The following is a 13,628-nucleotide window of genomic DNA, read 5'->3' as shown; positions in this document are numbered from 1 at the left end:
TAAAGACTGCCCTCCTTTGGAGAGAATTGCAGGGAGTTTTATAGTCTCAAAGGAGAAAAACAGGGTTTCAGATAAGAATCAGGATTGGGATGCATTCTTCTTTCTTTGGGGGAATCTTAGTTATCAAAGCTGGTATCAGGATATCTCAGTGTGATCCTGGTGGTGCTCTTCTGGGTTACTGCCTGGAGTAACAGTATCTTTGAAAAGGGCATATTGATCAGATACTAGAACTAGGAAAGTTTCTGAAAAAAATCACGTGGTAATAATCTTTTAACCCACAGGCAATTGTGCTCAGGGTGCCTACACTTTAGCTTACAGGTGATTGTGTTTAAGGTGTATGCAAATGAGGGAGAAGCACAAGGAAAGTCTCTGAGCTGTTCAGTGTTAAAGTATTCACTTCTAGAAGAAGCATAAGGAATATAACCATTAGGTATATAAGATCCCTACATCATTCTGTGTATCCTTTGGAGGGGAACCAGGATCAGATCCTGCCCCAAGGCTGTATTCTAGTTGCTTGACTGTTCCTCCCTGGTCTTTGCATCCCTCCATTCCCTGATCAGCCACTGTCTTGGAACTCAGGGAAGGCCATGGAGGCTGAATGAGGCCCATTTCCTAAAAACAAGTAATAGGGAGAGTTCCCGTTGTGGCTCAGCAGTAATGAACCCTACTAGTATCCATGAGGACTCGGGTTCGATCCCTGGCCTTGCTCAGTGGGTTAAGTATCTGGTGTTGCTGTGAGTTATGCCATAGGTCGGCAGTGACAGCTTTGATTGGACTCCTAACTTGGGAACTCCCATATGGGTGAAGCCCTAAAAAGAAAAAAAGTAAAAAATAAAGTTATAGTAATTAAGGTAACACTGTATTAGCATGAGAATGGACAAATAAAGGAACAAGATAACCCAGATATATATATGTATATATCTTTTACGTATATATAGCATATATACATGAATTTGATATATGATGTTAGTGTTACATATCAGTGAGATAAAGATTAACTAGTCAATAAGTAATGCTTAATGGTTATTCTAATGAAAAGTAAAATTAGACACTGACTTAAACTGTTAAAAAATTCCTGATGGATTAAAAATACTAAAAGTGAACAGCCGTTATTATGAATCTAGGGATTTAAACAGATTTTGTGGGTTGTAATTCATCACAGTTATTATCATTATTGGTGCTCAAGCTTAGGCCAATGGAAGTTTATTGATGTTGACTCCTGAGTTCTTTTGACATGACCCTTGTAGTCTCTGATTGCTTTCCAGGCTGGCTTTGTACGTTTCTTACCCCATACCTGTAACAAGCCATTTATTCAAAGTGCTCTGATTCCTTTAGTGGGAAATGATATTTAAAGACCATAATCTGACTGTTTGTGGTACTAACTGTCATTGAGTTGTATTGTTTTTATAGCCTTTTCTGTAGATAGAGCTGAGTAAATATGGTCTCATTTTGTTTTTTTCTTTTTTTAATAAAATGCATCACAAACTCTTACTTCCAGTTCAAATTCAGGAATTCAAAGTTTTATTTAACCTCATTGATTGTACATCATAAACTCCCTTCCTGCCCTGTAGGCAATGATTTAAACATTTTTTTTATGATTCTTTTTTTCTAAAAATATCTTTATATTTCTCCATATCTCCCTTTTGCTTAGATAAATGGTAACATACTTTTATTTATTTATTTATTTTTTGCCACACCCATGGAATGTGAAAGTTCCCGAGCCAAGGATGGAAACCACGTCGCAGCAGTGACCCAAGCCACTGCAGTGAAACCAGATCCTTAACTCTCTGTGCCACAAGAGAGCTTCAGTAGCATTCTTTTTTCTACTTTTTGCAATTACTAATAAATTCTGGAGGTCACTCAATACTAGTATATATGTAGTTCTTCATTTCTGCACAGTAATCCATTATGTATCTACAGCATAATACATTCAACCAGTCCCTGTCAATGAAAAAAAGCAGTCTGAGACAGGAAAGAAGGGAGCCAGGCACAACCAATAAAAGAATGACCCAACCATTAAGAAGAACAGGATACCACAAAAACCAGTTAGTACCTACTAGGCCAGAGATGGTAGAAGATTCAACTTCCAGTAGACCTTGAACCTCATTGTAACCCATTAGCATGTAAATGACACACCCATAGTTCCAAGGCCAGCGTAAAAGGGCGAAAAGTGGGCAGTGTGACACACCCACAGGTGCCATGACAGTTCTGAGGCCAATATAAAAGGCCAAAAAGTGGGCGGTGGCTCAATTCCTGGAAATCCCTGCCCCTTGCCCGAAATAGTTGGAATCGTCCACCCACTCATCAGCCTATGAAATTACCCAGTCCATAAAAAAACACCACCCCATATTTCAGGGCCTCTTACCTTCTGGGATGGCCCACACTCTTGTCTGTGGAGTGCGCTTCTCCCAGGGCTGCTCACTCACCTTTTGAGACAGACCACGTCCTATCTATTGCTCTCAATAAATCTACTTCTTACCGATCACTTTGCTTCTTGTTGAATTCCTTCTGCACTAAGACATAAAGAACATGAACTTCAGTAGGTCCTGAGACCAAATGTGTGATTTTAAATAAAAAACAGTGGGTTCAAGTCTCAATCTGGGTTTTGGCTGGGTTCGAGGACCAGCCCATGGGTCCAAGACCCAAGCTGAGCTGCGTGGTTTTAAAATGACAAATTTATATGTAATTTTGCTATATGTAATCAAATACCCCTCCCCCTCCATGGAAGTGTTAGCATTTGCAATCCAGTCAGCAATGTATGTGAATTCCTTTTTTCTACATAGCTTCATCATGAGAATATGTTGTCAAACTTTTGGAATTTTGCCAATCTGTTAAGTAGTATTTCAGTGTAGTTTTAATTTGACTGCTCAGCTGTGAATGAGATCAATAAATTTTCAATGCATCAGTTGCGTATGTAACAGGTTTTTTTTGTTTGTTTGTTTGTTTTTTTAAGTATAAAGTAAGGCATTCCCATTGTGGCTTAGCAGATTAAGAACCTGACATGGTATCTTTGAGGATGCAGACTGGATCCCTGGCCTCGCTCAGTGGATTAAGGATCCAGCATTGCCACAATCTGTCGTGTAGGTTGCAGATGCAGCTTGGATCCCATGTTGCTGTGGCTATGGCTGTGGCCAGCAGCTGCAGTTCTGATTTGACCGCTAGCATGGGAACTTCCATATGCCACAGGTGCAGCCATGAAAGAAGGAAAAGAAAGAGAGAGAGAAAGATGAAAGGAAGGAAGGAAGGAAAGAAAGGAAAGGAAAGGAAAGGAAAGGAAGGAAGGAAGGAAGGAAGGAAGGAAGGAAGGAAGGAAGAAAGAAAAGAAAGAAAGAAAGAAAGAAAGAAAGAAAGAAAGAAAGAAAGAAAGAAAGAAAGAAAGAAAGAAGAAAGAAAGAAAAGGAGAGAGGAAGGAAAGAAAGGAAGGGAGAAAAGTATAAAGTAATATTAGGATTGACTGTGGTATTATTAAAGGAAAAAGTATTCTGACATTCATTAAAACTTCAACAAGTAAGGAACAGCAGGTAAGGAAGACTTGTTCAGGACTATTGTAATAAGAGCATTGCAATGGTGGAGAGCAATCAGGCTCAACTCTAAACATAGCAAAGACAGCTGAGGATATATAGCCTCATTCGATGGACTGAATTTTTATGAATGGAATGAATTTATAGCTTCATTCAGTGGAATGAAGGGATCAGTGGATACAACATTACTTAGTGAAGGCATCAAGGGCAGCTGAATTCCTGCTGAAGACTGACGAAGGGCTTATACCTCAAATGTGAATTTAGACAGATATCAAGGGTGGGGGCATTCTTACTAACCTGAATTTGCAGGATTCTTGCTAAGAATGGGCTAGGAGGCCAAAGACAGGGTGGGGGTGACAAGCGGAGAAGGCACTGACAAATCTACATAAAAAATTTTACTCTTGTTTACAGTGCTTTTCCTGGTAAATTCCCCATAACTGGTCTCCTCACCCCCTTCTTTCTGTCTTTTGTCTTTAACTGAAAATGGTATTTAAGCCTGTGGCTTAGTCCACCTCAGAGAGTTACTCATTTTCCCCTGGGTATCTCCCATGTATATGAGGTGCATATGTTAAACTTCTGTTTTTCTCATTAACCACTCTTTTATTACAGGTGTCTCAGCCAAGAACTCAGAAGGTAGAGGGAAAATTGTTATTTTTCTCCCCTACATCAGTATACAGCATAGAGGAGGGAAAATCTTTGCCTATTTAAGGTTCTCCAGCCGGGGTCCTGCAAATTAGACTGGCCAAAGATAGATTAATAAGAGAAAAACATGTTTATTAACATGTGCATTGCACACGTATGAATAAGAACTCTCAGTGATGAGTAAACTTGAGTTTAAATACCAAAACAGGAAAGTTTTGGGTGAGAGAGGCAAATTATAGGAAAGTGACCAGGACAAGTGTGGTAAACAAGAACTGTTTCATAAGGTTCATTGTGCAGATTTGAGTCTTTGCCTTCAACTTTGATAAAAGTCCTCCTCTTCCTGGTAGTGAAGAGGGAAACATCGCTACAAATGGATATTTACTTTATCTTTTCATGACGATTCTCAAGGGCCTTTAGCTCAAAATCACCCCTATGCCAAAAAGTACCTTTTGAGGAGGTATATTCTGGTACCCCACAGTACAGGAATGAAATGTATACTTTCCTGAAGTTTTGAAGTATTTTGTTTAAAAAGTTAAACAGGAGTTCCTGTTGTGGCTCAGTGGTTAATGAATCCAACTAGGAACCATGAGGTTGCAGGTTCGATCCCTGGCCTCGCTCAGTGGGTTAAGGATCCAGCATTCCTGTGAGCTGTGCTGTAGGTCACAGACTCGGCTCAGATCCTGCGCTGCTGTGGCTGTGGCATAGGCCAGCAGCTACAGCTCCGATTAGACCCCTAGCCTGGGAACCTCCTCATGCAGAGGGTGCGGCCCTAGAAAAGACCAAAAAACAAAATAAATAAATAAATAAAATAAAACAAGAGCTCCTGTTGTGGTTCATTGGTTAATGAAACCCGACTAGCATCCATGAGGACGCGGGTTTGGTCCCTGGTCTCGCTCAGTGGGTTAAAGGATCCGGTGATGCTGGGAGCTGTGGTGTAGGTCGCAGATGTGGCTCAGATCTGATGTTGTTGTGGCTGTGGCGTAGGCCAGCAGCTACAGCTCTGATTCGACCCCTAGCCTGGGAATCTCCATATGCTGTGGGTGCAGCCCTAGAAAAGACAAAAAGAAAAAAGAAAAGAAAATGTTAAATCAACACATGCAACACATGAAGAACTTGGAATCTTTGGCCACATCACAACTTTCTTCCCCAGCTTCTCCTTATAAGCACTTCCATCTGCTGGGAAAAAGAAAAAATCACTATGTATCTGTCTTAAGACTTTGAATTTTTTTTCCCTTCTAACCTCTTCATCAGGGTGTCAACTTAAATGCACAATTTAAAAGTTGAGAGTTAAGTTTTATTTGGGGCAAAATGAGGACTATAGCCCAGAGGCAGCAACAGATACCTCTGAGAAACCACTCTAAAGAGGGAAGGGAAATGTCAGTATATACGTGACTTGGGGGAAGGGAGTTGGTACATGCAAGCAAGCACACATTTTTACAGAAGGTTGCTGCTAGTCTCATGAAGGTTACTGCTAGTCACAAGGAGCAGACATCACCATGAAGGATTTTGGTGCTTTTCTAGATACGAGGAGATTTGAGAATTGGGCTCATAAAATCTTCTCCTGAAAAGATCTCAAGACCTGTTCTGCCAGTTTTCCCAGAGCCCAAAGTGCCTCACTCCTGCTCTCCATACCTGAGCCCCTTTTAGGGAGTATTGAGGGTCAGCAGCTACAGGGGCTCGTGATTCAATCCGTGTAGAGATAGATGGCAAGTGCCAATCTCCAGTTCACAGGATTTTGGAACTAGAAAGAATCTGAAAGCTCACTTGTCTTAATTTATTTTACAGATGAAGACTTCAACAAAATAACGACAAAGAAGATTTCTAGAACTAGATTGTAGAGAATCTAAAAGTTCATGACAGCTTTAAATTTTTGTCAGTATCCAAAGTCAAATTTTTTTAAAAATCAGAAATATTGTTTAAAAGCTTAGTGAATTTTTATTATTTAATATAAATTAAAATTCCAGTAGCTCTAATTTCAAAAGTCAAAGGGTTAAAAGTTAGGATGATAAAGGTTTATGTAAGTGGATTAAAGATGGTCCCTGCATATCGGCCCCATATTTTTTACTTCTTCAAGCAGACTGGAACCACTAACTCAAAAGATTTCCTGTGCCAAACTCCAATTTTTACACATACAATTGCTTTAACTATATCCCAAAGAACCAAATTTCAAGGCGTTTAGTGCCTGCCTGTCAAAGAACCAAAGTCACACCTGTCCTTCCGAGATCCATGACTAGCATCTGCGACATCGCCTAGACATGTAAGTCTCCCCTCTTGCCTGGGAGATCCCTTGTCCTCTTCCCCTTCCACACCTTAGACTCTGGGAGGTCTCCTGATGTGAGGAGGGACTTTCCCCTTGCCTGCAAGCCACCCAGCGCTACCAAAATAAAGGTCATTGTGTGCACTGCCACCTTGTGGTCTTTTCTTTAATAAGCCCTCAAATTCTCAAAATCCTAACAAAAGGAAAAGACTTATAAATTAGAGAAAAATAATCACAAGAAGTCATGCTGGCAAACACAAAACGTGGAGGACCTTGTTCTTTCTACACATATATCCTGTCAAGGCAGAAAATATCCAAATATTGATGAAGTCCAGGGAAAGTTTTTCCTGTGGTTTTCCAGAAAGCAATTATGTGACAGAGACTGAGCAGGTGAAGTTGTAGTAGAATTATTTGAAAGACTTAGAAAAGTGCCATTAGGAGTTCCTACTGTGGTGCAACAGGATCAACAGCATCTCTGAAGTGCCAGGATACAGGTTCACTCCCTGGCTGGCACAGAGGGTTAAAGGATCCAGCATTGCCACAAGCACAGCGTAGGTCACAGCTGCAACTCAGATCAGATCCCCGAACTAGGAACTCCATATGCTGCAGAGCGGCCAAATAAAGAAAAAAAGGCAATAAAAACATAAAAATTTAGATGACTAAGAAACTTGGTGCTCTTCACAACACAGATAAACAATATTACATATTGTAAGCATATACTTTTTAAAGATGACAGTGCAAAATCATTCTTTGAAATACATGCAATATGTCATAATTTATAAAATATGGGCATTAAAGTGAAACAGACCTTGCTTTAATCTTTCTGCTGTTTCTTTAGTTTTGAACAAAGTATTTGTTCAAAATACTCTTTAACTCTTTGATTTATTTAAGAAGCGTGGAGGTGAGTGACCAAGATAGCAGAGTAGGAGACTCTGAGCTCATTTCCTCCCATAGGCAAACCAAAATTACAGCTACTTATGGAGAAACTATTGATTAAAAAAAAGCTGAATCTAGAAGAAAAGACTGTCTATAACTAAAGATGTAAAGAAGGAACCACAATGAAATGACTAGGAGGGGAGAAGCTATGGTATAATCAAGGCCTATAACTCCAGGTGGGTGGCTCAAAACAGGAGGATAATTATAATTGCAGAGGTTTTCCCAAAGGAAAAAGAGGTCTGAGCCCTACATCAGGCTTCCCATCCTGGGGTTCCTGACTCTGGAACATAAGCCCCCCAGAACATTTGGCTTTGAAGGCTAGTGGGGCTTAATTTAGGGAGAGCCAGTGGGCTGTGGGAAATAGAGACTCTACACTTAAAGGGCATACACAACATCTTACAAGTTCCAGGACCCAGGGCAGAAGTAGTAATTTGAAAGAAGCTTGGGCCAGATCCACCTGCTGATCTTGGAGAGACTCCTGGAGAGGCAGGCGGCACACTAAGCTCACCTTTGGGACATGGACACTGGCAACAACCTTTGGCAGCTCATTCTAGGTCACTAGTGCTGGCAAGTGCCATTTTGGCATCCTTCCTTCAGCTCATTAGCACCAGGACCCAGTGCTGCCCTCAGCAGGCCAGCTACCTGAAGACTCATCGAACCCACAGCATCCTGGGACATGGCCCAGTCCAACAGAGGGCTCAGGACCCAGCTCTACATACCAGTGAACCAACCCCAAGACCTCCAGAACCCTGCAGCTAGAAACCTGGGATCAAGCTCTACACACCAGTGGGCCCACACTACCCTTGGAATCAGCCTCATCCATCAATGGGCTCCTGGGACCTGAGCCTGCTCACCAGTGGGCTGGCACTTGTCTTGGAACCAGTCATCTGCTAGTGGATCAATACACCAATCCAAACCCTAAGGGTCTGCAGTCAGAGACCCCAAGACATAGCTCCATCCATCAGAGGGCCAACACCAGCCCCAGGACACCCTGGGCCTCAACCATGCCCACTGTTAGGCAGACACAAGCCCGGGACCACTGCAGCCCCACAGCCTGCCATGGCAGGACACAGTCCAACACCAGCTCTGAACCATATTGGGCCCATTAGCCAACTGCCCCAGATCTGGCCCTACCCATAAGTGGGTTGACATAGCTTCAGATCACCCCAGACCCCACAGCAAATAGTGTCAGGAAGTAGCCCCATCTACCACCTACCAGTAGGCCAAACAAGCCCCCCTAGAGCCCATAAACCAAATTCCTAGGACCTTGCTCTGCCCACCAGTGAGCTGGCACTAGTCCTACAACCACCAAAACATGCAGACTGTCTCAGCAGGACCCAGCCAACCCACTAACAGGCCCTGCCCACCAGGAGTTCCACACCAATTCTGGGCACTTGGTCCCATAAGCCAGGGGCCCCAGGATCTGTCCCCACCTATTGAGCGCTGATACTAGTTTCAGAACCCCCAGGGATTTGAAGACAGAGAACCTAGAACACAGCTCTCATTATCAGCAAACAGGATGAGCCACAAGACACCCTGCCTGAGCCCTGGCTCTGGACACCAGAAGGCCAATACCAGCTCCAAGACATATTGAACCCCTAAGCCAGTCACCCTGGGATTGAGACCCACTCACCAGTAGGCCAGCACCAGCTTTGGGACACCTTGGAACTCACAGTGATCCATGTCAGGGACTAGCCCCATCTACCAGTATGTCAACACTAGATCTGGGAACCCTAGCCCTGTAACCTGGCTCTACCCACCAATGGGTCAGGACCAGCCCTGGAGAAGCCCCTGGGGCTCTGAAGCCAGCTGCCCCATGACCTAGTCCCACCAACCACTTGCCAAAAGCCTACCCAATGGGGAGAACCTGGCAACCAACTGGACTGGGAGCCAGCCACATCTATCAGACCACACAAAATAATCAGCCACCACAACAGAGGAGCAATGCTTCCCACATTGGAGACACCCCTAGAGCATATAGCTCTGGTGACCAGAGGGAAGTATGTCACTGGGATGCATAAGACATCTCCTATAAAAAGCCACTTCAAGGTTGAGAAATGTAACCAACCTACAAGATACACAGAAATAAAAACAGCAAATTAGGCAAAAGGAGGTGGCAGAAGAACATAAAGATAACCAAAGAACTTGGGAAAAGATTGGATGAGATGTTGGAATTTTAACAAAAGTTAGAAAATACAAAGAATAACCAAGTAGAGATGAATACAAAAACTGAAATGAAAAATATACTAAAAGGAATCAACAGTAGATTAGATGACATAGAGGAACAGATGAATGAGCTGGAAGATGGAATGATGAAAATCACTGATGTTGAATAGAAAAAAGAATACAAAGAAATAAGGACGGTTTAAGAGATCTCTGAGACAATATAAAATATAGTAAGCTAGTAGGAAGGTTAAAAGACAAAAGTAAAATCATCTATATCTGCAATAAGTATAAAAGATATACAAAGCAAAAATACATAAAATATGATGTCAAAAAGAGTAAATGAGGGAAAGGGGAATAAAAATGCAGGGTTGCTTAAATGAATTTGAGAAGTTCCCTTCAGGGCTCAGAGGAAACAAATCTTACTAGCATCCATGAGGATGCAAGTTTGATCCCTGGCCTCGCTCAGTAGGTTAAGGATCCAGTGTTGCTGTGTGCTGTGGTGTAGGTGGCAGACATGGCTTGGATCTGGCATTGCTGTGGCTGTGACATAAGCCAGCAGCTACAGCTCCGATTCTACCCCTAGCCTGGTAACCTCCATATGCTGTGGGTGTGGCCCTAAAAAGAAAAAAAAAAGCATTTGAAATTAAGAGGCCAAAAAATTAAAATAATCAGAGACATCTATAGATTGCTATACATAAACCTCATAGTAACCACAAACCAAAAATCTATAATAGATACACAAGCAAAAAAAAGAGAAAGGAATTCAAACATAACATGAATGATAGTTACCAGGAGTTCCTTAGTGGCCTAGCAATTAAGGATGTAACATTGTCACTGCTGTGGTGCAATTGGCCTGGGAACTTCTGCATGCTGAAGGTGCAGCCAAACAAAACAAAAAAACCCTAAATAAAAATAGTCAACAAAGAACAAAGAAGAACAAAAAACTACAAAAAAAAAAAACCCTGGCCAAAACAACACCTATATTTATGTGGTCTACAAAAGACACATTTCAGAGTTAAAGGCACACACAGATTGAAAATGAAAGGATGGAAAAAGTATTCCATGAAAATGGAAATGAAAAGAAAGCTGGGCTAGTAATATTTACACCAGGCAAAATGGATGTTAAAATAAATTGTGTAACAAGAGACAAAGAAGGACATTATATAATGTTCAAGAGATCAATCTAAGAAGATGATATAACAATTGTAAATATATATGCACCCAACATAGGAGCACATAAATACATAAAGAAATTATTAACAGGCATAAAGGGAAAAATTGACAGTAATGCAAGTAACACAATAATAATGGGGGAATTTCACATCCCATTTATGTCAATCAACAGATCACCCAGACAGAAAATCAGTAAGAAAATGTTGGCCTTAGGGAGTTCCCATTGTGGCGCAGCAGAAACGAATCCAACAAGGAACCATGAGGTTGTGCGTTCGATCCCTGGCCTTGCTCAGTGGGTTAAGGATATGGCATTGCTGTGAGCTGTGGTGTATGTTGCAGATGTAGCTCAGCCTTCCACTTTGCTGTGGCTGTGGTGGAGGCCAGCAGCTGTAGCTCTGATTAGACACCTCGCCTGAGAACCTCCACATGCTGCAAATGCAGGAAGCGAAAAAAAAAAAAAAAAAAAAAAAAAAAAAAAGAAGAAGAAAAAAAGAAAAAGAAAATCTTGGCCTTAAATGACACATTAGAGCAAATGAACTTAATAGATATATAGAGAACATTCCATCCAACAAAAGCAAAATACACATTCTTTTCAAGGGTTCAAGGGACAGTCTCCAGGATAGGTCACATGCCAGGCCACAAAATAAGTCTCAGTAAATTTAAGAAAATTGAAATTATATCTAGTATCTTTCCTAAACACAATGCTATGAGATTAGAAATCAACAATCAAAAAAAAAAACTGCAAAAAATACAAATACGTGGAAATTAAACAATATGCTACTAAACAACCAACGGAAAAAAATTAAAAAACACCTGGAGACAAATAAAAACAAAAACACGATGATCCCAAATCTACGGGATGCAGAAAAAACGGTTCTAAGAGAGAAGTTTACAGTGATACAAGACTACCTCAGGAAATAACAAAAATCTCAAAAAAACTACCTAAACTTACACCTAAAGAAACTAGAAAAAGAGGAATAAACAAAACCCAAATTTAGGAGGGGGAAAGAAGTCATAATGATCAGAGCGGAAAAAAAGGAAATGGAGATGGAAAAAACAATAAGGATCAGTAAAAGTAAGAGCTGGTTCTTTGAAAAGATAAAATTGATAAACATTTAGCCAGGCTCATTAAAAGGGGGGGCGGCAAATTGATAAAATCAGAAACAAAAGAGGAGAAATTACAACTGATAACACAGAAATAAAAACGATCATAAGAGATTGCTATGGACAATTGCATACCAATACATGGACAAACCAGAAGTAATGGACAAAGTTCTTGAAATTGTACAATCTCCCAAGACTGAATTAGCAAGAAGTAGGAAATAAGAACAGACCAATTACTAGAAATAAAATTGATTGAGTAATTTAAAAAACAAAACAAGCAAAAAACCTCACAACAAACAAAAATCCAGGACCAGATGACTTCATGTGTGAATTCTACCAAACATTTAGAGAAGAGTTAACACCTATCTTTCTCAAACTATTTCAAAAAATTGCAGAGGAAGGAACATTTCTCAACTCATTTATGAGGCCAGCATCACCCTGATACCAAAACATCCTAAAAGAGAGAGAGAGAAAATTACAGGCCAGTATCACTAATGAACATTGATACAAAAATCCTCAATAAAATACTAGCAAACTGAATACAACAATACATTAAAAGAATCATGTTCAAGTGGGATTTATACCACAGATGCAGGGATGGTTCAATATCCATAAATCAATCAATGTGACATATCACATTAACAAACTGAAGAATAAAAGTCATAACCACAATAAATGCTTAAAAGCTTTTGAGAAAATTTGACATCCATTTATGATAAAAACTCCCTAGAAAGTGGGCATATAGGGAACATACCTCAACATAAGAAAGACCATATATGACAAACCCACAACTAACATACTCAATGGTGAAAAGCAGAAAGTATTTCCTCTAAGATCAGGAACAAGACAAGAATGCCCACTCTCGCCACTTTTAATCAAAATAGCATTGAAATTCCTAGAACAGAAATCATACTAGAAAAAGAAATAAAAGGAGTCCAAATTGGAAAGGAAGAAGTAAAACTGTCGCTTTTTGCAATGACATGATGCTATACATAGAAAATCCTAAAGACACCACTAGAAAACTACTAGTGATCATCAATCAATTTGGTAAAGTTGCAGGATACAAAATTAACCTTACAGAAATTATTGCATTTCTATACACTAACAATGAACTATCAAAAAGCGAAATTAAAGAAACATTTCCATTTACCCCTGCATCAAAAAGAATAAAGTACCTGGGAATTAACCTAACTGAGGAGGCAAAAGACCTATACTCTGGAAATTATAAGATACTGATGAAAGAAATCAAAGAGGACACAAACAGATGGAAAGATATATCACATTCTCGGATAGGAAGAATTAACATTGTAAAAATGCCCATATATCCAAGGCAATCTATAGATTCAGTGCAATAACTATCAAAATATCAATGGCATTTTTCACGGAACTAGAACAGATAAATCTAAAATTTGGGTGAAAACACAAAAGAACTTGAATAGTCAAAACGATCTTGAGAAAAAAGAACAAAACTGCAGGTATCATGCTCCCTGATTTCAAACTATAGTACAAAGATATAATGATCAAAATAGCATGTACTAGCACAAAAATAGACATAAATCAATGGAACAAAATAGAAAGCCGAGAAATGAATCTACACTTACATGGGCAACTAATCTATGACAAAGGAGGCAATAACATACAATGGGGAAAAGACAGTCTCTTCAATACGTTTTGTGAAAACCAGAAAGCTACATCCAAAAGAATCAAGCTGGACTACTCTCACTATCCACAAAAATAAATTCAAAATAGATTTAACTCTTAAATGTAAAACTTGAAACCATAAAACTTCTAGAAGAAAACAGACACTCTTTGACATCAGTCTTCAAAAT

This window comes from Sus scrofa, chromosome 9, assembly GCF_054392235.1.
Source record: "Sus scrofa isolate SSC_HxYL_T2T_F1_AM1 chromosome 9, Sscrofa_HxYL_maternal_Yorkshire_Landrace_v2.0, whole genome shotgun sequence".
Classification (NCBI taxonomy): domain Eukaryota; kingdom Metazoa; phylum Chordata; class Mammalia; order Artiodactyla; family Suidae; genus Sus; species Sus scrofa.
The sequence above is the reverse complement of the archived record's forward strand: the minus strand, read 5'-3'. Positions refer to the sequence as shown.